The sequence below is a fragment of the Corvus moneduloides genome, chromosome 17 (genome assembly GCF_009650955.1).
Source record: "Corvus moneduloides isolate bCorMon1 chromosome 17, bCorMon1.pri, whole genome shotgun sequence".
Classification (NCBI taxonomy): Eukaryota; Metazoa; Chordata; class Aves; order Passeriformes; family Corvidae; genus Corvus; species Corvus moneduloides.
In genome coordinates, this window is record NC_045492.1 from 11,405,409 (window position 1) to 11,428,752 (window position 23,344).

The following is a 23,344-nucleotide window of genomic DNA, read 5'->3' on the forward strand; positions in this document are numbered from 1 at the left end:
GGGCAGCTCCGGGCGCCTCAGGGGGGTGGGCCATGCCGCCTGGCGGGGTGGGGAAGAGCCGGGGCGCGGGCCGCCGGCCCGGCCCCCCGCCGCCGCCGCCCCCTCCCGGGACGCCCCCCCGAGCGCCGCTCCCGGAGTCGCCTCAAGCCGCCGCGCTGCTGAGCGCATCCGTTGGAAAACATTGGGATTCTCCCATGGTGCCCCGCGAGCGCCCGCCTGACGTCACGGCGGGGGGGTGGGGTGGGCGCCGCACCTGCACTGCACAAAGGCGGGGGCTCCGCAGGTGCGCGGGGTCCCGCCCGCCCGGAGGCGTCACGGGCCGCGGGGAGGGCCCGCTGGGAGGGGCCGCTCCTCCCTGCTCCGCCCCGCTCCTCCCTGCTCCGCCCCGCGGCTCCTCACCGCACCTCCTCACCGCCCCGCCCCGCTGTGCGGGACCCGCCCGTGTTCCCCGAGCCCTCCCGCTGCTTGTCCCGTCCGTCCGGGCCCTTTGCCTCGCGGGAGGGAGCGGCGCGATCCCCCGGCACCGGGGCGGCCGCGGGCTCGGTGTCCGCCGCTCGCTTCTCCCCGGGGCTGGCGGAGGAGGGTGTCCCGCGGGGCTTCCCCTGGGCAGGACGAGCGGGGAATCGCTCCGCGCCCGCCGGCACCCCCGCGCAGCTCGGCCGGAGCTTCCGCGAAGCCGGCGGGGCTGGGCTGGGGCGGGGGCCTCGTGGCAAAGGAGGTGTCTCACGGGGACCCCGCAGGAACGGGATGCTCCAACTCGGGCTGAATAGCTTGGTTGGGAGTTTAAGGGGAATAACTGCTTTTATGGATTTTTATTTTGCTCCTGCCCATCCAGCGCAGGGTACCGGCAGAGGAGATGCTGGTCTGTGCCCGGTTTTCTTGAAGTTTTAGCCTGTAAAACCAGGGATGTTTTTTAATCACTCTCTGAGGAAAGTCCTTTAGAATGCTCGGTCAGTGCTTGCTGGACTGTGGGGGTTCTCCCCTCGTGTTTTCAGCAGGGCGGTGTTGAGGAGCCTGCTTTAAACTTTGCTTTTGGCTTTACGTGAAACTAATGCTAAGAAATAACTCACCTCTTGGGCTGACTCAAGAGCAGTGGTTATACATACAGCTGACCAAGTTCCTGTTGTGAGGCAGGTACCAGCTGGCAAAATTTTAGGGATGAATACTTGCATCAGAAAATTTTCCATTAATGCAGTTTTTTATTCCCACACACAGGAGTACAGAATGCGTCAGGTTGGACGGAACCACAGCGGGGTCACCTGGTCCGATCTCCCTGCTCAGGCAGGGTCATTCCAGAGCACAGGGCTGTGTCCAGACAGGTGAAGAAAACCTGCAATGAAGGAAACTACACAGCCTCACCTGCACAGCAAAGAAGTTCTTCCTTATGTTCAGGTGAAACTTTCTAAGCATCAGTTTTTCACCATTGCCTCTTGTTCTATTACTTGGCACCACTGAGAAGAGCCTCGCTCTGTTTTCACGTAAATATGTGGAAAACGTTTTGCTTCTCTTATATAAAGAAGATGGGGTTTGGCCATTGCTGAAAGCAGGGCAAACAAAGCCCTGTGGGGGTTATGTGGGGTTATGTCTTTGTTGTGTTTGGGGGGATTTAACCCAGATCTATCACAGTGAGCCATGTGCTTGATGTTTTCCTTTAAGCAGGAATTTCAAAGTTAAACGTGTGCACACATCTGATCTGGGAGTCACTTTTGGGCTACGTGTCCCTGAGATTCAGTTAATTTACTGACCTTCTGGGGAAAGAAAAAAGCCTGTGGGCGTGGATTTAATGGTGGAGCTTGATAAGAAAATTCATCCAAAATTCCATTGGAGGAAGGCCTGAGTGTGGCTGTTGGGGTGACGTCTGCCTGTGGCTGGGGTGAGCTGCTGCATCCAACAGCAAGTGGGAATATTGTCCTGAGAACAGAACCTGAACAAAGGGTTTAAATTAAAATATCAAAGAGTTCCTGGTCCAATGAGCAGCACTTTCCCCTCTTGCTGTGCATAAGGTAGATCCTAAGGAAAAAGAAGAGTGTGGTGGTTTAATCTGTGTTATCATGCAATGGAATACATTAAGGTGCCAAGTGAGATAATGAGCCAAATCTATTTTTAGTCCTAAAAGGAGAGGAAGTAGCAAGTTTTAAATGGTTTTTCTCTGTATAGCTTATAGGTCATGCTAGAAAATGCTGATGGTTTCTAGTGAATTCTCTGAAAGTCTGTTTGCACTAATCCACATAGCTGCCTTCTGAGATGAAGAATGACACTGATTTTGTGTTTAAAATGTAGGACTGAAAAGTTCCATATCAGATTTAAGCATTCATACAAGACTGAATATATTAAAATATTTGCAACCCAAGAAAGTATCTCCAAGACATCTTTAGTAGCTATAGAAGCACACAGGATGAGAGGGATGTATTTTTAACCAGCTCCCATACTGTAGAGGACACTTTTTAGGATTCCTTTAGATTTAAAATGTTGTGTGGTAGAATACACTCAAACAGGGCTGGAATCTGCCTTGCTGTTTTGACTTAGTTAAAGAGCATTTTCTCTCATTCCTGACAAACCAAGCATCAAGAGGCTAACTCTCAGAATAAATCCCAGGTGTGGTTTATGCCAGCTGATGGAGCTGCCCCTGGACCTTGCTCTTTCCAAATGAGCCATCATCATGTTGGGGAGAGGGGGTGCCAAAAGAAAATATAATTGTATGCAATTATTTAAATTTATGTTGCTAAATAATATCTCCTGTTAAAAGTAGGATTGTCTGCATGTCTTTTACTTTCAAGTTTCATAGATGATGATGATGTATCTGTGGCACTTTGTACTTCCTTACCTTAAAGCAGGGTCTGAATTCCTTCTGGGGCAGGGCTTTGGAGAGGGAAAAATAAATGTGAGGCAAAGTCTTGTCTTCATGTTGGAAGACCAGCACCAAAAGGAATGGAGCCTTTAAACAAAAGTAAATAGAAGCTGATGGAGGCAGGCACTAACTAATGTATTCCAAGTATACTGAATGGTAAATCTCTCTGAAATTGAATGAAATTGGAATGAAAATAAGCCTGGTTCTACCTGTGGGTACAAAGCACCTGAAAAATTGTCCTCAAGTTTCCATTTACAACTTCATATGATTCTGTGTTGCAAATAAAACTATTTGCAGGATCAGAATGACTGTTAGTAGAAACATGACTCTCCTTTTGTTTGGTTTATTTTCTCACTACAGCAGTCTTGTGGTAAACAAGTTTTCAGCATTCTCCCGGAAAGTGCAATGATCTGATCTCTTTAGTTATCTCTCAGAGGATTTCTAGCCCTTTATTTTTATGATGAAAAGTTATGATGAAATTTTTCTACCTTAATAGCAGATATCTCTGCAATTGGCATCCATTCAGTTGCAGGAAAATACTTCTTCAAATGAAATATCCACACAAGGAACACAGAAAATACTTTTTTTTAAATTTTATTTTGATGCATAGTCCACAGCCAAGCCAACACATGTCCATTTGATCTGACTTTCCTTGATATATATTTTTTTTAAATGCAACTATATAAATGGTATGGATGATTTGCTTCGCTTGTTTTCTCTCTGACAGACAGCTGAAGGCCTGTTGTATGAACTGGTTATATAAAGAGAAATCCAAACTTGTATTAGAAAGGAATGATCCTCTGAGGGGAGAAAAAAGAGGTGAGTCACATCAGTGCTGTTTTTCTCGAATCAGCAGAATATTAAACAGCCTCATTTTCCTTAATCTGAAGCCTACATGTGATCTCTGAGCACCACTGATGTGGGGGTTTTGTGTTGTTATTTAGAAAAATGAATTCAGGGTACATTTGGATTGACAGTATCAGCTTTCATGTTCAAATTGTGTTGATGACCAAGGCACAAATAGCCTGGCTAGGAGCAGTTTTCTTAGATGCAGCAACAGAAAGCATTTGTTCTGCTGCCTGTGAGTCTTAACCTAGTTTTTGAGATTTTTATGCCAGCTTGTTGTAGCTCAGTGTGCTCACCGTAACAGAGATGAGCATTCCCATGCTCAAGAAGCTCTTGTCTCTATTTACTTTGTTGGGGGTTTTTTCCTCTCAGATGCTTTCTTTGTAAAGAGGACACGGAGCCTATTTTGAGCCTTCGTTTGTCAAGACCATAAATGCATGTCACTGAGAAGAGATAAAATATCATCCAGCAGTCACAACTTTGTGAGTACAAAGACTTGAGATGCGTCTTCTCCAAAGTACTACTACTGAAAGCAAATAAAAAATGAATAAGTGTCAGGGGCTCATTTATTGGCGGCCTCATGTGCACATTGAGCATCTCTGATAGTCAGGAGCTATTCTAGCAATGGCCCAGCTGATTTTCACATTTGATTTCCTTCACAGTTCCAGTGCTCATGTCCATTTTACAGGTGAAGGAACAGGAAAGGAAGAGGCCTGGAAAATTGTAAAGGAGGGCCCTCAGCTCAACTCTCTGCCCTGACACACAGCTCTGCTCACATCCTTCTATGCTGTGATGATAAGGAGGGGAACCTCTACTCCTATTTCAAATTATGCAGCCTATAATAGTAACAGCCCCGTGTGTGGGGAGTGAACTTGTATGTGCAACATGCCAAGGCCAGCAGAGAGCTCCAAGGATGTGGTCCCTGAGCACTGTAATTGTGCATGAGGAGCAAGGAAAAGGCAGCTCCGTGCGATCACTGGAGGATTCCTGAGGTTCTGTTGAAGCCAGCAAGGTTCCAGGTGATGTGCCACATAAATGCTGTTTGTGCCAGTTTGAAGGGATGAATCTCATTATCCTCTCTGGTTTCTTGTTCCCCTTAGGCTGCGGGAAGTCTGAGGAGAAGGGATGTATATATAAATTCCATTGCAGGTTCAAATCTCCCTCCCCTTCCCACATTTTGGGGAATTAATATTCTTGTATATGGAATATCTTGGTTTTTTACAGGCCCTGTGTTCTTAAGAAGGCATGTGGCCAGAAGTTCCTTATTCTCGCTTCCATCCCCAAAGTATTCCATGGTCTCAAATACCCAAAACTACAAACAACTGCAGATATGCAGGGTCTGAAAGGCTTTTTTGGGGGTAATTGAAACCCTGCAAGCTCTAATGAATGAATACAGAAAACCCCAATGAGCTGTTTCTTGTTACATTTATAACATCAGTCCTGCAGGTTCTAGAATTCACGGTAGTAAAAATAGCTCCAAGAAACTGCTGTTGGTTGTAAATATGAAAGAATGCGGAGTAAGATGCCAGACTTTTTAAATAACTATTTGGAGCACTTAAATTCCATTTGGAAACAAATTGCCTCTGAAAAAGAAAAACCTCTGATTTTCTTTGCAAGTCTGTGTTTTAGAAGCAATGCAGCTCATTTTTGCCTCAGAGATAAGTTTGGATAACTTGTAGCCTGATCAGAGATGTCATTTCTTTTTATTATGTATTGCATTCAGACAGTACATTCTGATTCAGATCTCATCTTGTTGCCAAATCTGGAATAATTTTGACACATAAATTTTTCAAATTAATTCAAACAGTGAAGATCATTCAGTTGTCAGCAGAGGTGGAAAGGGAAAAGTAGTGCTCTGTGCTAATTAGATGAGAGCTGACGAGTCTTTGATGTAGAGTTGCAGGACAAAATCCTGATTCCACTCATGTTAATACATTTACTTCAATGGTATTTTGTTATTGTCACTCCATTTTTTGTGTAAGACAGGACTTCAGGTGATGTTTCACACTCTGACCACAATACATAGCTGTTGGAGAGTTAAAATACTTTTGGGGCCAGTGACAGATGAAACAAGTGGCTGTGCTTCCTTCAGGAGGTCACAGTTTGCAATTCTTTGGGACCTGAAATCCAGTGAAGACCATAATAATCAGGATTTATGAGCATTTCTCAGAAGATACAACCTCAGTTGGGCTTCAAGTCATGGAAGGAAATATAGGAAGTCTAGAGCTGATCAGCAGCTGAAGACGAGAGAATGAAAGATCAAATTGCTTGGAACTCCCAATAAGCAAGGTCCAAGTTAGCAGAGCAGTTTCTGTTCTGAGACTGAAGTTGTGCACTGCATGACAGCCCAGGAGTCATGGCCAGCACTTCCAGGTCTCATACTCAGGGAGCTGCAGTGAGAACTGATACAAAGCTTGAGGTTTGAGCTTCCCCTGGGAGAAATGCTGTGGTGACTTTGTGTTACATATTCATTCTTTGAGTGCTCCTGTGTGTTGGGTTTTTATCTGCCTGGACACACTAATTTTTGGGGTGATTCTGTCTATTCAATTTCCTGCTCACCAACTCCCAAAACAAGACTTGGGAAGGGAAGCTGAACAGCTACCAATAAATTTCTGGAATTTCTAGTTTAATTTTAAGGAAAACTAGGACTTCATGCCATTGCTACACAGTAAAGTTACTGCTCCCTCAGAGCTGAAGGATTTGTGCAGTAGTTTGCATCCTCTTTTAGGCAGAATGTGGATGTGCAGCAAGATCACTGCTGGGGAGGCTGTGCTTTGCTCTCTTGCAGATGCAGTGAGTCATCTGAGAAACCATTCCTCAGCAAAAACCCAGCTAACTTGGTTTACTTTTTAAGTATCGTTTTTTTGGCCAGTTGTGGATGTTGCCATGGCAGCAGGATATCTTAGGTCATCCCCTCCCCTCTGGGCTGCAGCTCAGTGTGCTGTTTTAATGCCATCTTGCTGTGAGCTTTGGAAGGTCAGGCTGCTCAGCAGCTCCATCACAACTCCCTTCATGGACAGAGGCAGTGGTAGTTTTTCTAGGAACAGCCCTAACAGCAAACCTTTAACCTGCAAAGTTATCCCAGGACAGAATTAGATGGATCTTCTGTTCCATGACTTCAGGGCTGGAGATGGACACTGTCATAAACAAAGTCAGAACAATGTAATCATGGAATTTTCTGTGCTGTTCTATTGTAAAAAACATTCTGCCAGCCTTGCTTCCAACCAGCCTAGACTGTAATGAGGCGAACACCTTCAGACTCTGCATTTTGGAAATAAATCCTTCAACATCTTTGTCCAACAAGTAAAGTGCAGACCTTGTCTGGCAAATTCTTCCAGTCAAGTCCAAAATCAGGTGGTTGCCACAAAGAGTCCGTTTGTTTCACTTGTCCCTAACATGTGCCTCTCGTTGTTATACAAATGTATCCTCTTAGGGCTAGACACAAAAAAATGCATTGCAAAGGAATTCCCAACATCAGTTTAACATAATCTGTGAACCACACAGATACTTTAAACCTTTTTCTCCTACAAATCATTCTGCAAGACCAAGTCCTTCAAGTTTTGAGGTTCAGTTGCACAACTAGATTTTTTTTTTATTAACATGTAGTGTAAAAATGTTTTATTCTAACCCAATACAGAGACTTGGAACACAAATTTTTGCTAAATATGCAATTAATTATGTACGTGAATGACTGCTTAGAAATCTTGCTTGTCATGTGTAAGCCTCTGTGTTGTATGGAGATGGATGTTCATGCAGCTAAGGATTGTATGACCCATGGTATTTATAATTAGGTAATTATACCCTTGCTTAATGAACTAGCAAACAGGGGTTTTTTGCTGATGTTGTTTTTTCCCCTCTCCTAGAAAGTGGAAATAAGTCTAATTAGATCATGCCAGTAAGTTTGCTTCTTCCAAATCGTTCAGAAGTCATGAATTATTTTAACATTTAGTCTTCTTTCTCCCTTGGCTTCGTGGCTGTTACAGAAATTCTGTTTATTAATGCATTACGAACCGAAGCCGTCAAAAGCAATCTCTCTCTCCATTTGTAAGGATCTTCTATATGTGCATCTGAACGGCACAGTATGTACTTCTGAAATTTTCATGTGGGCTCTGACTGGATTTCCTGAGTAGAAGATCAGCTGACACTACAGGAATGTCACAGCCTGTGCATTCTACCCAGGGCAAGTGTCATCTACATGGTGTTTACAGAGGTTTTTCCAGTTCTGGAAAATGCAGTTCCTGGGACCAGGTTTAGCTCCATTTTCTATTACTCTTGGGTTTTGACCTGCATTTTCCTATCCAGGGCAATGAGGAGCTCTGCTTAAGACCATAGGGAGCTCTATTTAATTATCATTGGCTGCCTGCAATCCTTTGTGCTGTCAAGGAAATCCTGGAGCTAATGGATGGTACTGCAAACCCCTGGTAGTGGTTTTACACTCAGCAATTTGTTCTTTATTTAGCTGAGTAAATGTCTGATGGAGCTGAGAGAATCCACTGAGGAAACGTTGCTGGACAGAGGAAATTCTTGATGTAGCTATCCTAGGAATTAATTTATTATCTTAAAGGGTAATTTTGCCATCTATCCTTTACTTATCCATCTGAAGTAACAAATATCAACGGACAATTTTATTAGTGGTAAGACAATTTACAAAAGCAGTGTAACCTGGCAGTGGTTATGAAATGTGTCACTTACTGTGGGCAGAGCATTATTGTCTCTGCGCAGATGGTTTTATACCAGCACTGATGGCCTCAGGCTTGGTTTATGAATTGTGTTTTAAGCACAGTGAGAGAGTTTTAATAGCCCAAAATAGGCACCCATTTTGCAACGTGCCTGTCTCAACTGCAAAGTCCAGATAGAGCAGAAGGGAATGGTTTTCCCTTCACCTTTTATAGGATGAGGAAGAAATCTGGCACAGCTGGAGTTTGTTAAAGAGTCAGAAGGTGCCACTTTTTGATACCGACTGTTGAGACACCTCGTACACTTCATCATCATCGAATGTGTTAAATTTATTCCATGTAATTTCAAGCACATCAATATTTGCAGTCCTGTTGTGGAATTGAGTCCTTAGGGAAGAACAAGCCCTGGGCAGTGCAGACGGCTAATGCAAACACGGGTGCCTGCTCTCTCCCTAGGCAGTCGTGGCTGACTACAGGGGCAACCGAATATTTTGATAATTCTATGTATTTTTAAACTTGCAGTGCAGCCTGCAGAGGTTTTTTGACTGGCGGCCACTAGAGAGCACTACGGGATTGTCTCTTTTCCAAAGCAGGGTGTGGTGAACTACGATGTGAAAGGCTTTTTCCACGTTTCTGAAGAGTCCTATTGTGTTCTGTACAAAATAGAGGATATTAAACCAAGATTTTAGCACCTCTGGCATTTTGCTTTACACAATTATTATTATTCATGGTGGCTTCTCTCATCAACATGTAATTCTCACTCAGTAGAGTTTCTCTGGGGTCTGTAATGTAGCCAGGAAAAGTTCCCTATAGTAATTAATGTATGGGCTATTTTTACTGTAAGGCTGAATGATGATGCTTTGCTGCCTGCTGCACAGATAACCTCGGAGAATCTGGTTCTGCTTTAGCTTATCCTTAGAAAAACTTCTGCCTTAAATCATTCTGATTCAGCGAACAATGAATGGAGTGGATCTATGTAAAATACATAAACTCAGAGAAATGGTGATTTAAAGGGAAAATGCTGCACGAATGAATCTGTTAGTATCTTCCTGATCCAAGTATTTGATGTTTCCTTATCTGATTGACACTGTATTTTTTTAGATCTCATGGCCTATCTTTCATATTCCCCCAGAAAAAAAATTGCATTCTTTTCTTTTGAAGTACCTGTGCCTTGAGATTTTTTTTTCTCTTTTCATGCATCCTTCTGAAATCAGCTGGGCCTTTAATGTTTACACTCTGCCCTTTTAAAGCTCCTGTGTGCTTTTTGGGAGGACTTTCTCATTGAAATCATTGGTGTTTTTCAGCTTAGTTTATGAGCAGAAGATTGTAGCTTAAAACTTGGCAGTGCCTGTGGAAGAAAACACATTCTCAGAAGATAATGAGCAGCCCAGAAGTGCAAAGTTTTCCTCCCCAGGTCTGCAGCTCTACTTCCAGTGAGTGGTGAGTGCAGCTGTGGCCAGCAAAGGGATTGTCACAGAACAGTGTTTCCTTCCTTCAGAAATTGGTGCTGAGGGGCAGAGGTACTTGTTCTACTGAAGTGAAATTTTTCTGTCAGCATTGTCGAGTCAGAGCAGCTGGAGGGGAATTAACTGGATTCTGGAGAGATTAAATGTTGGGACCAGCTGTGTAAATGGAATATGTGGTGATGTGAAAGACCCCTCTCATGACAGTGGTATTCATCACATCATCCTAAATAGACCAGACTAGAAAAAACCTCCCCTGAGCTGCAGATCCCAAAATTAGTTTGCCAATCTGTTTATGTCAGTGTTAAACTTGAAATCCTAATTAGCAGGATTGGTTTGAAGTACTTGGTGACAAAGCCCACATTGCTTCTCTGACAGTTGAACCAAAATGCTTTAAATAATAACTCACAGGTGTCCCTCTACATTTCTTGGGTTTGTTTGGGGTTTTTTTTTGTTGTTCTTCTTCACAAATAATGAGGAAACTTCATAAAAGACTCTCCAATTTTATTCACTTTTCCAGTACCAGAATGCTCAGCTGGGAAGTGATTTGGCCATATGGGAAGTGTTACTGGCTTTAAATCAAGTGATGAAATGTAAAAGTTACTCAAACAATTTGTTTAAGCAACTTAGAATAAACAACATTCAGGATATGGTATTTTTTAAAATTCTGACATCTATACACTTTTTAGGAATATTTGGGGCTTTCTAGGAGTTTTCCTGGACATCCTGGATCAAGACCCTTCCCAGGAATACCTAGATTCAGACCTCTGTTATGATTTACTGCACTGAGAAATTTTCAAAGAATTTCCTATCACTCTCTGGGAATTAATTGATCGAAATCTTTTCTAGTTTTCCTGGGCTTTGCAGGTATTCCTGAATGTGTTATCTTTCCAGGAATTCCTGGACAGAGACCTTTTCTACAGTTTCTGAACCTACAACTTTTCTTGGCATTTTCTCACTTTTTATAGGGATTTCTGGATCTAGAACCTGAATTTCTGGATCTAGAACCTGAAGTACTTTCTGTGCTGTTCTAAGAATTTCCCGTCCTAGATTTAGGCTCTTCCTAGGAATTTTCCCAGGTATTCTAGGAAATCTTGGATCTAGAGTCTTTGCAGGAATTGCCTTCAAAAGTCCTTACAGGAGCTGCAGTAGTTCCTCACATCTCATATGCCCTGATTTCTTTTCAAGGTCTAGAAATAGTTGTTACCATTTTTTGCTGCCAGAGATAAGCATCAGTCCTATGCAGAGCTGAGGAGATGGAGGCATCCTGCAAAGAAACTCTTTGAATTCCTGTGTTAAAATCAGTTACCACTAAAGTGATTTTTTTCTCTCTCTCACTGCTGAACACACTGCCCCCAGGAGTGAGGATAAAACAGCTTCGAGTGCAATCTACATTCCCTCCATTCTCTGATTCCCATGTCACTCTTGCAAACTCAAAAATGCCTCACAGGGACCTTGTTAGTTAATACATGAACTCCTCATAGCATCATCCGTGCAAAGGCAAGTCATAACATGTTTACTCTTCTCCTTCTGCCAAATGCTCGGAGCCAAAACTTTAATTAGACTTGAAAAATATGCTTATATATTTTCATTTAGGGCACTGGAGTTTTAAACTGCCGTCTGGCTGTTGTCCTTAATCCTGACTTTACTTCTGTGGGCTAACTCAGAGTAAATCCAATCTTCCCAGAATTGTCTGCTGCAGAGGTGATTTTATTTTTCTGAGAAGGAGAAACACAGGGACAGTGTGGTGGTGTCTGATCAAGGCACTCTGATGTCTCAGAGTTACCTGAAAATTTCTAATATTGCTGGCTTTCTTCTAGCACAAAAAAAAAAAAAAGAAAAAAAAAAAAAAAGGAGGATTCATAAACATGTAGATGCTTCCTGGCAGATCTCTTCCTAAGCAAGGTGTGATCTCCAGCTGCACGTGTTCTGCACCAGGAGGTGCTGTCCCTTATGAGCCCAGTAAAAAAGGCACTGAGCTGCTCTAAAGTGAAACTTTAAATGGTGTTTATTAGAGCTGACACTATAAGGAAAGAGTAGTACACACAATCTTGTGTACCAAAACAGATATGAACTGGGACTTGAATTTTTGTGGATTCAGTAACAAAATTAAAAGTTTCTCCATTCCGTTCCTTCCTTCCTTTTCAGATCCCCTTGTTTTACGTCAGTTTAGGAAAACGAGCCAAAGCACCCATGTGGATACAAAGATGCTGCTGGCAAGGATTTTCTTGCTATTTTCTAAGCCCGTGAGAGACTTTTCTCTCTCACAGAAGAGGTAGCAGAGTTATGTAACAACCAAACACCTGCAGCCTTGAAAAGTCTTGTTTATGGTATAGTAGAAAAATATTTTGACAATGGATGTTTTATGATTTTGGCCAATCACCCCAAGGGGTGGCTGATCCTTTGCCCAATTAGACTATGAAGAAAAAAGTCTATAAAAGAGTTTGTAAAATAATTAAATCAATCAATCTTGCTGCACAATTCCTGCCTGCTGGATCTTCTCTCCTCCTCCCTGTGGCTGCGGGACACGGTGATACACCCTAGGGTTGCTGTAATACACCCATTTCTGTACCATCACTGAAATGAAGCAGGTGTGGAACCATTTGTTATTTTGTCACTCTTGGAATAGAACTGTATTTTTGGAAGTGACAGCAGAGAGAACAGTCTACGTGAGCCAGTTGTTAAAGCTTCATCCCGTTGTGAGTTCAGTTTAAGACTTGTGCATTTTTCAGTCCTAATGTTGTGTTGAACTTACCTTGCTTTCCACTAAGCATGAATCATTCTCCTTGATTAATTCTGATAATAAAATTACATATTAGAAGCCCTGTAGGATGAGAAATAATTACTGAGGCACTGTAGGAATGAGGCAGTCAGCTGCCTTCATAGAGTATCCTTTAGAAACTCCAAAATGCCTCTTTATAATCATTGCACGATATGAGCTGCCAAAAAGCAGCATTTGAGAAGAGCTTGAACTGCAAAACTGGCCTGACAAGTTAGAAAAACCACTTTTCTGTGCCTCCTGGTGTAATGTTATACTGAATGGCTGCTGTGTCAAGAGAATTACTACAATCAGAAACATGAAGAATTTAAAATTAAGTACTAAATGACACTGACTTTGTAATGCCTATAAATGATGTTACTCAAAGTGGCTGGCTTTCATCAAAACTGGAGTTAATTTGGTCAAATTACCAATGCATTTCTTTTCACTGCTTCTTTCAAACCAGCTCTAATTTTAACCTTAAAATAGCATCTTTACTGGGAAAAAAAAAGCCCCAAGACATGGGTCAGCAATCTATTTTCCTTAGCTCAGATATATTATTTAAATTTTTAATATTTATTTTTCCCCAAGAAAAGCACACGTTTGCTGACGTAGTTTTTTAAATGGGTGCTTCATTTAACTGATCTTTTTGCAACTTCTTTGGGTAGGTTAAGATATAAAAGTTGCAGTAAATTAAAAAAGTAGTTTTTCCCCCCCAGGTTTTTTCATGTAGTTTTCTCATTTACCTTTTTTAATCAGGCAATATCTAACAGCAAGCTGGCAATTAAGATTTTAGAACTCTCATTCTTGCTTTACATGAGCTGTTTGGACACATCCTGAAGCAAACAAGTAAAACTAAAATGCCAAGCAAAACCTCTACCAGAAAGGCTGCAGAAAGATATCTGCCCATATATATTATAAAGGGTAAGAATATTAAAACTGGATAGTCCTCTCCTCTTTTTGATGTGGAATCTTTAACCGAATGCTAATGGTGCTGGGAATTCCATGTTGCAATGACTGGAGATGATCAGTCCAGCTGTTCCCCTCAGCTCTGTAGTATCTGGTACAGGATCACCTTCCTTGCAAATATTGAATTCTTCATCTTCAAAGCTGACACAGGTGGTTTCCATAATGCACTTGGGAAAATATTCTTTGGGACAGAGTTTTTCACTTAGGATCAACTAATGGTTACATTTACTTTTCCCAGTACCTGGAATGAGGGTTTTGCTGTGAGTTGCACTTCTGTTCTCTCTCAGGTATGAGGTGCCTGAACCTCCTGAAAGGAATGAAAACTGTGCTCAGAACTTTGCTTCTCTGGGAAACCTATGCCAGGGCCTGACCACCCTCAGAGGGAGGAATTCCTTCCCAATATCCCGTCTAATCCTGCCCTCTGGCAGTGGGAAGCCATTCCCTGTGTCCTATCCCTCCTTCCCTTGTCCCAAGAACATCTCCAGCTCTCCTGGAGCCCCTTTAGGCACTGGAAGGGTCTCTGAGGTCTCCCTGGAGCCTTCTCTTCTCCAGGATAGACACCCCCAGCTCTCCCAGCCTGGCTCCATAGTGGATGCACGGATCTGTCCTGGCTTTGTCACTGAGCTGGGATAACTCCCTTTGATCAGGGATACCTAAACAAGTTATTTCAGGGCATAAATATTTCAAACCATTGTGTGAACTTGAAATGCTTCAGCTTCTCAGCAGGGTTGCCAAACAGACCTTCTTACTCCAGGACAGGATAATCCATCTCCCATTCACCTCCTGAGGTAAGACAAGAATTTATCCCCTTTTGAAATAATTACTTGTTAAGATAAGGACGTGCATGTATCTATTTCTCATGGAATAACTGGAGCTCCTCAGGTTTATCCCCTTGCTTGCCCTGCAGAAACTTCTTTGTGTATTTCAATCCTCTGCATTTCTTTTGTGGGCATGAAGAAGAAATAATGTTTTTAATAGTTCTGTTGAGTAGTGTAAGATCTCCAGATAAAAGTGTAATACTTCCTTTTTTACATCTGATACAAACGATTCAACCAAGGATTAGGAATCAGAGCAGCCCAGCAGGTTGGTTTATTTATAAGCTTGCAGGTTTATTAACTGTGGCTGTGGGAATAACTTCATTTTTCTGGTCCTGCAGTTGAATGGGAAGATCAGAAATCAAAACTACCCTGTTTCCAGTTTGCTCACATTAAAGGCCCTTATATTTTTTTTCCATAAATTGCTGTGCAAATTAACTTCTGGAGGTAATTTTTCTAAAAACTAGTTTCAATGGCACTTCAAAAAATATTTGTTCCATCACATAATTTCCTCAAATGAGTGCAGATTCTTCAATAATTCAGCAAACTGAACTTTATTACCTCATTCTATTCTATTTCAGAAGGTGAAGATTAGCTCTTTTGGCTGAAAATAGGTGTTAATTGATGTAGCAGTGTCATGGAACTGCACCTTCAGTTTTTCCATTTGAGAGAAAAGATGCATTATTTAAAATCTGAGATTCCTTTTATGAAGCATATTTGTAGACTGAATACCTTCTGCTCATTCGAACCCAGGCAGACACTCTTTACAGGTAAGTACAGATGTAAGCTGTGACCTGAGCATTTGAGGTTCAAATTCTGTATGAAAGCTGAATATTAAAGGCTTTGTATAGAATTTGGTGCTTATTTCTCCAACTGCTAAAATGCCAGGGAGGCTTGCAAAACATCCTGGTGCAGGAATTGGTGCAGCCACATCCATCCAGCAACCTCCATGCCTTTATTGACATTTGCTTTATTCGTGTTCTCAGAGAGCCTTCGTTGGTTTGGTGCTGCCAATACATTTGGGTGAATTTCTAGAGAAAATGTTAATGAAAGATCCCAGAAGTCATTCCTGTTTATATCAAGGGGGAATCCACTGCCCTTCAGTGCCCCTGGCCTGGAGCCTGGCAGGGCTCTACAGCCTTGAGGTCTGAGGGTTAGGAAGAGCAGGAGCATTCCCATGTCTGCTCCATGGAAACGTGTCTTTTGAGCACAAATTCCATGCCTGGAACTTCCAAAATTTGCTGCTACATTAAAATATCCTTCTGCACTGAGTATACATTATGCAGATATGTAAATGAAGATAAAATGTAAAGTAATCTGGTAAGGTTTGGATACCACGGAAATGCTGCATAGTCCCACCAGCACCAAGTTAGCTTTTCTTCTGGGTGAAGTAATGTGTCTTGGTTTCTAGCTAATCATCTTTAATCATTTCAGTCTACATAGAGAGGGAGGAAAATATGTTTTCAGCAGGATAAAGCTGTTAACCAGCTCAGATTTTGTGTTACACCTGACCACTGATTGCTTGGCCTAACATGTCTTAGCCTGCTGGGTCTACACAACTTTCTCCCTCTTCCCTGCATTTTCCAGGAAGAAGAAGGTTGTGTTCCTGAGGAGACCAGTGGCAGAGCCTGGATTGTGTTCTGAACTGATCTTAATTGGTTATTTTCTGCAAAAGGGAGAAGCTGCAAAGCAGAAGATCAGTGGAAACTTCTAAGACATTTCTACAAGCACAAATCTTCCTTGATTGCCTGGCTTGGTTTTAAAGACATGTAAATTTTCAGCTTACCCGGGGATCTCACAGAAAACCTAGTTCCTGCAGTTTATTTTTTCTCCCAGATTTTTCATCCACATCCTATGTACAGAGCAGATTTTTTTTATAGCCTTCAAGAGTATCGTGGATAAACAGTGGCTTTGTTGTTTGTGCTCATTCTAGTGTAGCAGCAAGAAAGCAATTTCACCTGTGCAGGCAAAAGTGAATTCTGCAATCCAAAGCCTGAGGGCACAACTTATTACCCTGGAAGGTGGGGCTTTCTGGGGCAGCCTGAGTAAATTGGGGTGCTGAAAGAAATGGGGGGGAAAAAAGAGGTTGCTTCTCTTTTTTCCTCCTCCTGGCCACTGCCCCCAGTGTGCTCGGAGCCCTTCCTCAGGGACAAAAGCTGTTCTCCAGGTTCTGCAGGAGTCTGGTCCAAGGAAAGTGGGACAATCCCTTCCAGGGACTTTCTGGTGTCTCAGGCAGGAGATATTGCTCCTTTACTGAGAGCGCTTCCTGGCAAGAGGATTGTACACACGTTGTAAATGGTGAGGAGCTGGCAAACTTGGGACAGAGAACCAAGCTGGCAGGGACAGGTTTGCTTGAGCCAGCCACAGCAAGGCTGCTCCTACTTCTTGAGGCAGGGAAGGGGAGAACAATCAGTTTGTCTATTATAATCCTACAGCAGTGATTCCACACTGAGCTGGAAGCTGTTGTCACAGTGTAACATGTTTGGGGTGATCCTTGTGAAAACAGAAGCATGAATGCCATCCTTCCATCTAAATGCTTCACCAAATGCTGAAAGTTCTGAAATCAAACTTAAGGCAGTGATATTAGTTGTCACTCATTTTAAACAAGGACCCATCCCAGTTCTTTTTAACTCCTGCGTGAGCGGGACCAGCTGTGATTCTTCCCGTGATCAGCTCAGTGATTTGGTTCCAGTGGCATCTGGAGCCTGCAATTAAGCCTTCACACCAAGCCCCTGGGCACATGATACACGTGTAAAACACAGGAGGAGGAAATGAAAAGAGTGTCCTGCAAAGCCAGCTTGAAAACACGTTGAAAGGCAGCTCTGAAAGATCTAATGACAAACCTAAAACAAGCACCCACCCGATCAGGAGAGATAGCTCTGCTGGCACCAGGGATGGCTGGTGCCTGCCATTGAGCATTTCCCTACAGCTCAGCACCGGGGTGAGTTGATGTGAGGCCCAGCTAAGCTCCCCACAAAGCTTGGAAAAGATTCTGAGGTATAGTTATTTTTTTTTTAATATGTTTTCACTTCATTGTGGTTGGTGTTTTTGCGCTTGTATTTGATTCTCTGAATGATTAAGCACCTAAATGCTTGCTGTCTTTGTGGGTTGTTTGTTCTATTTGAAGTTTATTTTGTTTGTTTGGGTTTGGTTTCCATTTGTACCAAGTGAAAATTAATAATTATATGCTTGTAAATAACTGGGGCAAGATTTAAAACCAAAACCAGAGAGTTTTTCTTTCTGCTTTCATGTGTCTAGCTCCTTTAGGAAACTTGATTTTTTTATTATAAATTCTGAGCACTTTTTTGTAGATTTGAAGCTTTAATTTAGTAAAGTTGACTGCGCAGAAATCAATCTGCCTATGGAGAAGCGCAGTTTGGTAGAATCAGTAGTTTCCAGTTACTGTTAAAAGGTGTATCTTTTTCAGAGAAACTGTAATACTTTCTGTTAAAGTTAAAAGAAAAAAATGGGGTGTTTCATTTTTTTATTGAATTCAGCCTTATTGTATTCGTTCCTGTCTACATTATCAAGTCTTCATTGCTATGACTGAGACAGTAGCAGAAATTATGCCTAAATTGGATTGTCTTTTGAGGCTAACTAATAATTAAATCTCCTGCAGCTTGTGCTGCTAATAAGCAGTGGAAGTAATTACTAAGTTTGAAAGAAATATCCTAATTTGGAAAATGTTTGAAAATGTCTCCAATATAATAGAGACAGAAGCCAGCAAGGGGTTATTGGTCTAGACAACTTTAACCATGGCATTTCATTTTGTGCCACAAGCTGTTTAGATTACCATCTGAGGAGGGCTTCTGTTCATCACTTTTAAATTTGATTTTACTGTACGGCAAAACTGGCATTTTAGCTTGTTCTGTAAATTGCTATTGTCAAGGTTATGAACTTGTTTACCACCCTTAGCTTAGATGGGAATTTTTTAGAAGAAATGTTTATCAGAGTTCTTCCTTCCCTTGGTGTCCAGAACTATTTGATGTAAGCAGAATTTTTCCTTCTCTGTGTTCCTTCTTTAAATCATATTTTCTGGCTTGTTCCATAACTAACTGGTGGCCCTTACCTAACTGGTGGCCTAGTTCTTCACAGTTCTCATCTGTCTCTGTATGTTCTTCCTAAAACAATAAAATTCTCACTGTGAAAAACTTTCTGTTTGAAGTGGAATGGCAGCATTCCTTTTTAATGTCTGCTCTCTGTGTTCCAACATGGCTTGCCTCTGGCTGGAGTTCTTGCATGTCTCCAAGGATATTACTAATCCACTTTGGAAAAGAATGGAAAATCTGTTTTACAAAGGTTTTAAGTCTTTTAAACTGCTTTTGTTTCAAAATGAGTCCACTCCTTCCAAATTTAAATTCTTTTCTTGAAAGAAAATATTTTTATTTTTTCATCTTATAGGAAAAAGCTACAGAATGAAATCCATATCAAGATTAATGGTGATGTTCTTAATTATTTTTGAATAAAACAAGATTTTTTTTTTTTTTTATAGTATTGGAATTAGTAGTAGGATTATTTTCTCCCCACTTGGAAAAGAGAGATGAGAGAAGTCAGTAACATTTTGTCTACTACTTTAAATTTAGCAAAATTACAGGATTTACTAAAGAATTAATCCAGGTGGGTTATTTAATCTCAGTTTGGTTACCCAACCCTTTTTCTCATTTATTATCCAGTTATATACTGGCAATGTTATTCTACTTCATTCCACCTCACTCAAAGCCACTTCATTGCATCTTTTTTTCAAAACACAACATTTTTCATGTGTGCTCCAATGTGACTAAATTTTTTAGCTTTTTTCTACTTGGTTGAGAAACACTCTTCTTTTTTTTCCTATTTTTTTTCTGGCTACGAAAGCCCTATAGATTGGATCTGAACCCTCAAGGAAAATATTCCAGATACTTCCTCCCAGGTATACCTGTCACTGGTTCACCTGCTTTATCTTAGAAATAAATGCCTTGGAGGAAAAAAAATGCATCAAACTAATTACTGAATTTTGACACTGCAGTGATCTGTATTGGCTAATGATCCATCCCCAAATGTGTGATGTGAATCTGCTCTTTCTCTTTCAGCCTTGGAACATTAAACTTGCTTTATTTTGAGGCAGTTGCTGCATATTCTTCTTATTTAAATGCATATATGTATGAGTGCACTGACAAATATTTCTTTTTCATAGTACTAGTAATAAAATTTTTCAAAAGAATGTTCCCTCTTCTCTTTTAGGTAGAGATGGAGATCTCTTTATTTACAGTAACTTTCATTGTTTGGTTTTAATTAATTTTTTGAGATTTTTTTTCCATGAATCACTGAGGTTCAGATTTTTGCAGGCTCCCTCAGGAACCTCTGTTTGTGCTTTCCTACTCCTCCCACCAAGCAGGCAAGTCAGGGGAAGAGGGCACATGGCATGCACCAGTTCTTGGATTTTCTTCCCTCTGGTTTCTAGAAGGAAGAAAATAAATCAGGATTCCCATGACTTGTTGTGATGCTGGATCTCCTCTACATGGATGAGAAAGAAGTAGAGGCTGAGCTGCTGAAAACAGAGCACTGAAATCCTGGCCCTGCTGGAGCCACTGCCTATTGTGGAATAGGCATTTTCATCCTGATTTCTGGAATGGCAAAGGTTTCCCTCTGTCTGGAGGGAATGCTTTGCATGTTACATGTTCTGCAATGTTTGCTCTTTGTAGCTGAGTCCTGACATGTTGGCTGTCCCTAATTAAAGTAATCTAGGAAATTTAAGCAGCTGAGCTTAAAATGTGTGTTGTATTCGTATAACAAATCTCCTGTGATACTTATTTAGATATTTGCCAAGAGTGATTCTGTCTGAAATCATTTGAAGTATATACTCTCCTCTTAAGACCATAGACCTTCTTGTCTTTTTTTTAAGTTGCTGCTTTTTGGTTGTTTTTTTTTTTTTTACAAAATGAAATCAATTGCACCTACTCTTCCATAAAGAAAACCTCTATCTCTTATCATTTCTAATGTATCATCTCACAAGAGGAATGACATAAGATAGAAATCATTCTGGAGAGAATGGGCAGAGCATGTGGGGTAAAGAAACTATTGCCTATGTAGGAGAAAAATTACTTTTCTCTGTGTGAGACGATAGTAGTAGTTCTGTGTTTTTGCCTTGAGTGGCAGAAGGTAACAGTGAGAGAGAAATATTGTTCAAGTAATAATGGAACTTCCTTTTAGTCAAGGTGAGGAGGGCTATGGATAAATGCATGTTTTTTTCAGGAGAAACACAGAATCTTTTAGATAGTGATAGTGGGGAAATAATCTAAAATATTTGGTTAAAGAAATTATAAAGGCAGTAATAGCATTATTTTTCACTCTTGAATATGTTCTATTCTACTGTACAGAAAGCAATTAATATTTCATAACAGTCTGAAATTGTATCATGCAGGTGTCATCAAATGCAATAATTAAGCCTTGGCAGAGTGGTTCAAACATGCTGTTACTGGTGTGACCAGTTAGTGCTGGGAGAGAGGTTGATGGAGGAGCCCGTAGGCAACCAGGGTTAAAAGACCAATGTCAGCAGCATCTTAACGAGCTGAGAAAAGGCTTTGTGCCCAACATGCTGCTTCTTGTGCTTTAATAACTGCTCATTCCTGATACTGCTCCCTTTGGCAACCAAGCCTGTATAAAGGCGATAAAAACATGAACTGTGAGTAACATACCTGAGCACAGTTTGGGAGGCTTTTCCTCTTGTTTTAAGAGGCTGGTGATACAATCATTGCAAGCTACTTCACTGAGCTACAGAGGACCAAGATTGGACCCCTTGTGCAAGAACGTTGGTTTTGTAAGGAACAGTTCCACATGCATTCCTCTCTTGTAGGGAGCATCCAAGAACAGTTACTCAGCTCAAAAGATTAAAAAGCCAGGTTTTGTTCTCTGTTTTTGGCAGAATCTGTCTTATCTTAAAATCAGTAACAATATTTATCTGTAAGAAGTGTGTGTGAATGCTGAGCCACTATTGTGGACTTTGGATTCAGGAGACAGGCAAAGGTGATATTTGAACACTTGAAGATTCAAATTGATATTGGATATCAGGAACTCACCTTAAGAACTTCTCAGCCATCACCCCTAGATACGAAGGACTGAACTGTAGTACTCTTTAAAGACTTCATTTTGTTTTTATTGTGCACAGTCTTCCAGAATGACCGTTTACATCAAGTCTTAATAATTTGGCTAGAGAGTGGGAAAATAAAAGCAAAGAAACACTCTCAAAACAAACAAACATAAAAATCTAAAAATTAGAGGCTGCTGGGTAGAGGATGGTAAACCAAAAAAAGATTGCTTCTAAATTGGCAAGGGAATTTATATGTTATGCCAGGTATCTGCTCTTGTGAGATGAGTTTAGATTTGGAGAGTAGAAGATGAGAGCCTTAGGAAAGACTGGAATATGGAGAGCAAGACAGCTGGGAGTTCTGGAGGGTTCCTGTTCCAGGTGGAAGGTGTTGTCTCTAAAATGCAAGTGAAGCCTCACAGGTGAGGGAGGCAGCAAACATCTGACAGAGCACAGCACTCAAAATGGGCAAAATTAGAGAACAGGCTCAGGGTGGCCACTGGGAAATTCCTCTGAGCCTCTGCAGAGTTTCTGTTCCCGTTTTTGAGAAGGTGCCATCGTCTGTTTTGTGACACTTGGAGAAAAGACTTCCTGCCTGTGAGTAACGCTTGGATTTAGATTTGTAATGTGTGAATGTATCAGTGCTGTTTCTTTGGAAAATACCTGGGCCAGTTAAGTTCTCACTGGGAATCTAGTTCAGGGGGAGCTGATGTGAAATGCAGACATCTTTCTGTGGGAGAGTTGGAGGCAAAGATACTTGTGATACAGCAGGATTGTGATATTCTGAGTAGGTAGCTTGGAAATGTTTAAATCAAAGACTGGGATTTTATTTGAAAAATACTGTCTTGGTGAAGCAAAAATTGTACCAATTCCACCACACTTTCTGACAGATACATGACTATCATTAGTGAAACCTCCCTGGTTGGCTCACAGGGTGCTAAAAATCATAGATGTTCAGTATTTGTGGTTTCTTGGCCAGAATAGAGTAACATTTCCTTAATCCTGCTTCTGAAATGGAAACGAAAGAGCAAATAACCCATTCTAAGTGAAGGCCCTGCTGGTGCCCTGCCAGGCATTCCAAGGACTGATAAGTTTTCTAGGCCTGGCACCTTTAGAGTGGGGATGTTGGGGTTTTGTGCTCCCTGATAGCACTTGCCCTGCCTTTAAGAGGACTTTATGGAATGCCCTTATCTTTTCTGGAGCAGCTGAGGCTGTTACCAGAATTAGGTCTGGCACGTGCAGTTGCTTGGAGCCAGAGCAATTTTCTGTCTGGTTTTTTGGGGGGGAAAAAAAAAAGTTATTTAAAATATTTAGATTTTTTTGAAACTGTTTTTCTTATGCTGGATTTGTTTGGGTTGGTTTTCTTTACTTGAATATGGGTGTGTGGGGTGTCCTGTCTCAGAGAGGGATGATGCTGCTGATGCAAATTTCTTTCATAATGGAAGTTACAAGTTTACTCAACATTCCTGGCTATTACGATAGAATTGTGCATCTAAAGTTGATGGGGTTTACTCAAGCCACCAGACAACCAATCCTACCTTCTAGTGCTTCTTGTTTATTCTGTAATAATGTAAGGACAAGTGCAAAAATACTGCTAAATAAATCCCAGTAGAACTTGCTTTTTTTTATGGCAGAACCTGGTTCACTCTTTGCTGTGATTACTGCTGCTTCACCAGAACAGTTTGTGCTCTTACATGTTTTATAATATGCTGTTTTCCAGCTGCTGCTTTTGACTTGTTTAAAACATCTGCTCAGTCATCTGCAACACTGCTCCTTTTATAAGATGCAGCAAAACCTTATGAGCTGTTCTTTGGATGGAATTAGCCCTGTTATAAGTGTGGCTGACAGGCTGAGACTTGGTGCTGTGATATTTAAATAAACATCTTTGCCTTGCATCGGTTTCTCA

General features: G+C 41.4%; 1 long non-coding RNA gene across 7 annotated transcripts; it reads left to right on the forward strand.

Moving 5' to 3' along the window:
- Positions 1 to 293: 293 nt before the first annotated feature.
- Positions 294 to 23,064, forward strand: LOC116452299. Of its 7 annotated transcripts, none has more exons than XR_004243463.1 (7): positions 294 to 1,134; positions 1,216 to 1,392; positions 1,660 to 1,873; positions 3,576 to 3,667; positions 4,067 to 9,810; positions 14,276 to 15,145; positions 15,963 to 23,064. It is a non-coding gene; the product is annotated as an uncharacterized LOC116452299 (long non-coding RNA). The 7 variants fall into 7 exon arrangements; XR_004243460.1 differs by lacking the exon at positions 1,660 to 1,873 and having other exon boundaries at positions 14,276 to 14,348; positions 14,957 to 15,145; XR_004243458.1 differs by lacking the exon at positions 1,660 to 1,873 and having other exon boundaries at positions 296 to 1,134; positions 4,067 to 4,176; positions 4,357 to 9,810.
- Positions 23,065 to 23,344: the final 280 nt, after the last annotated feature.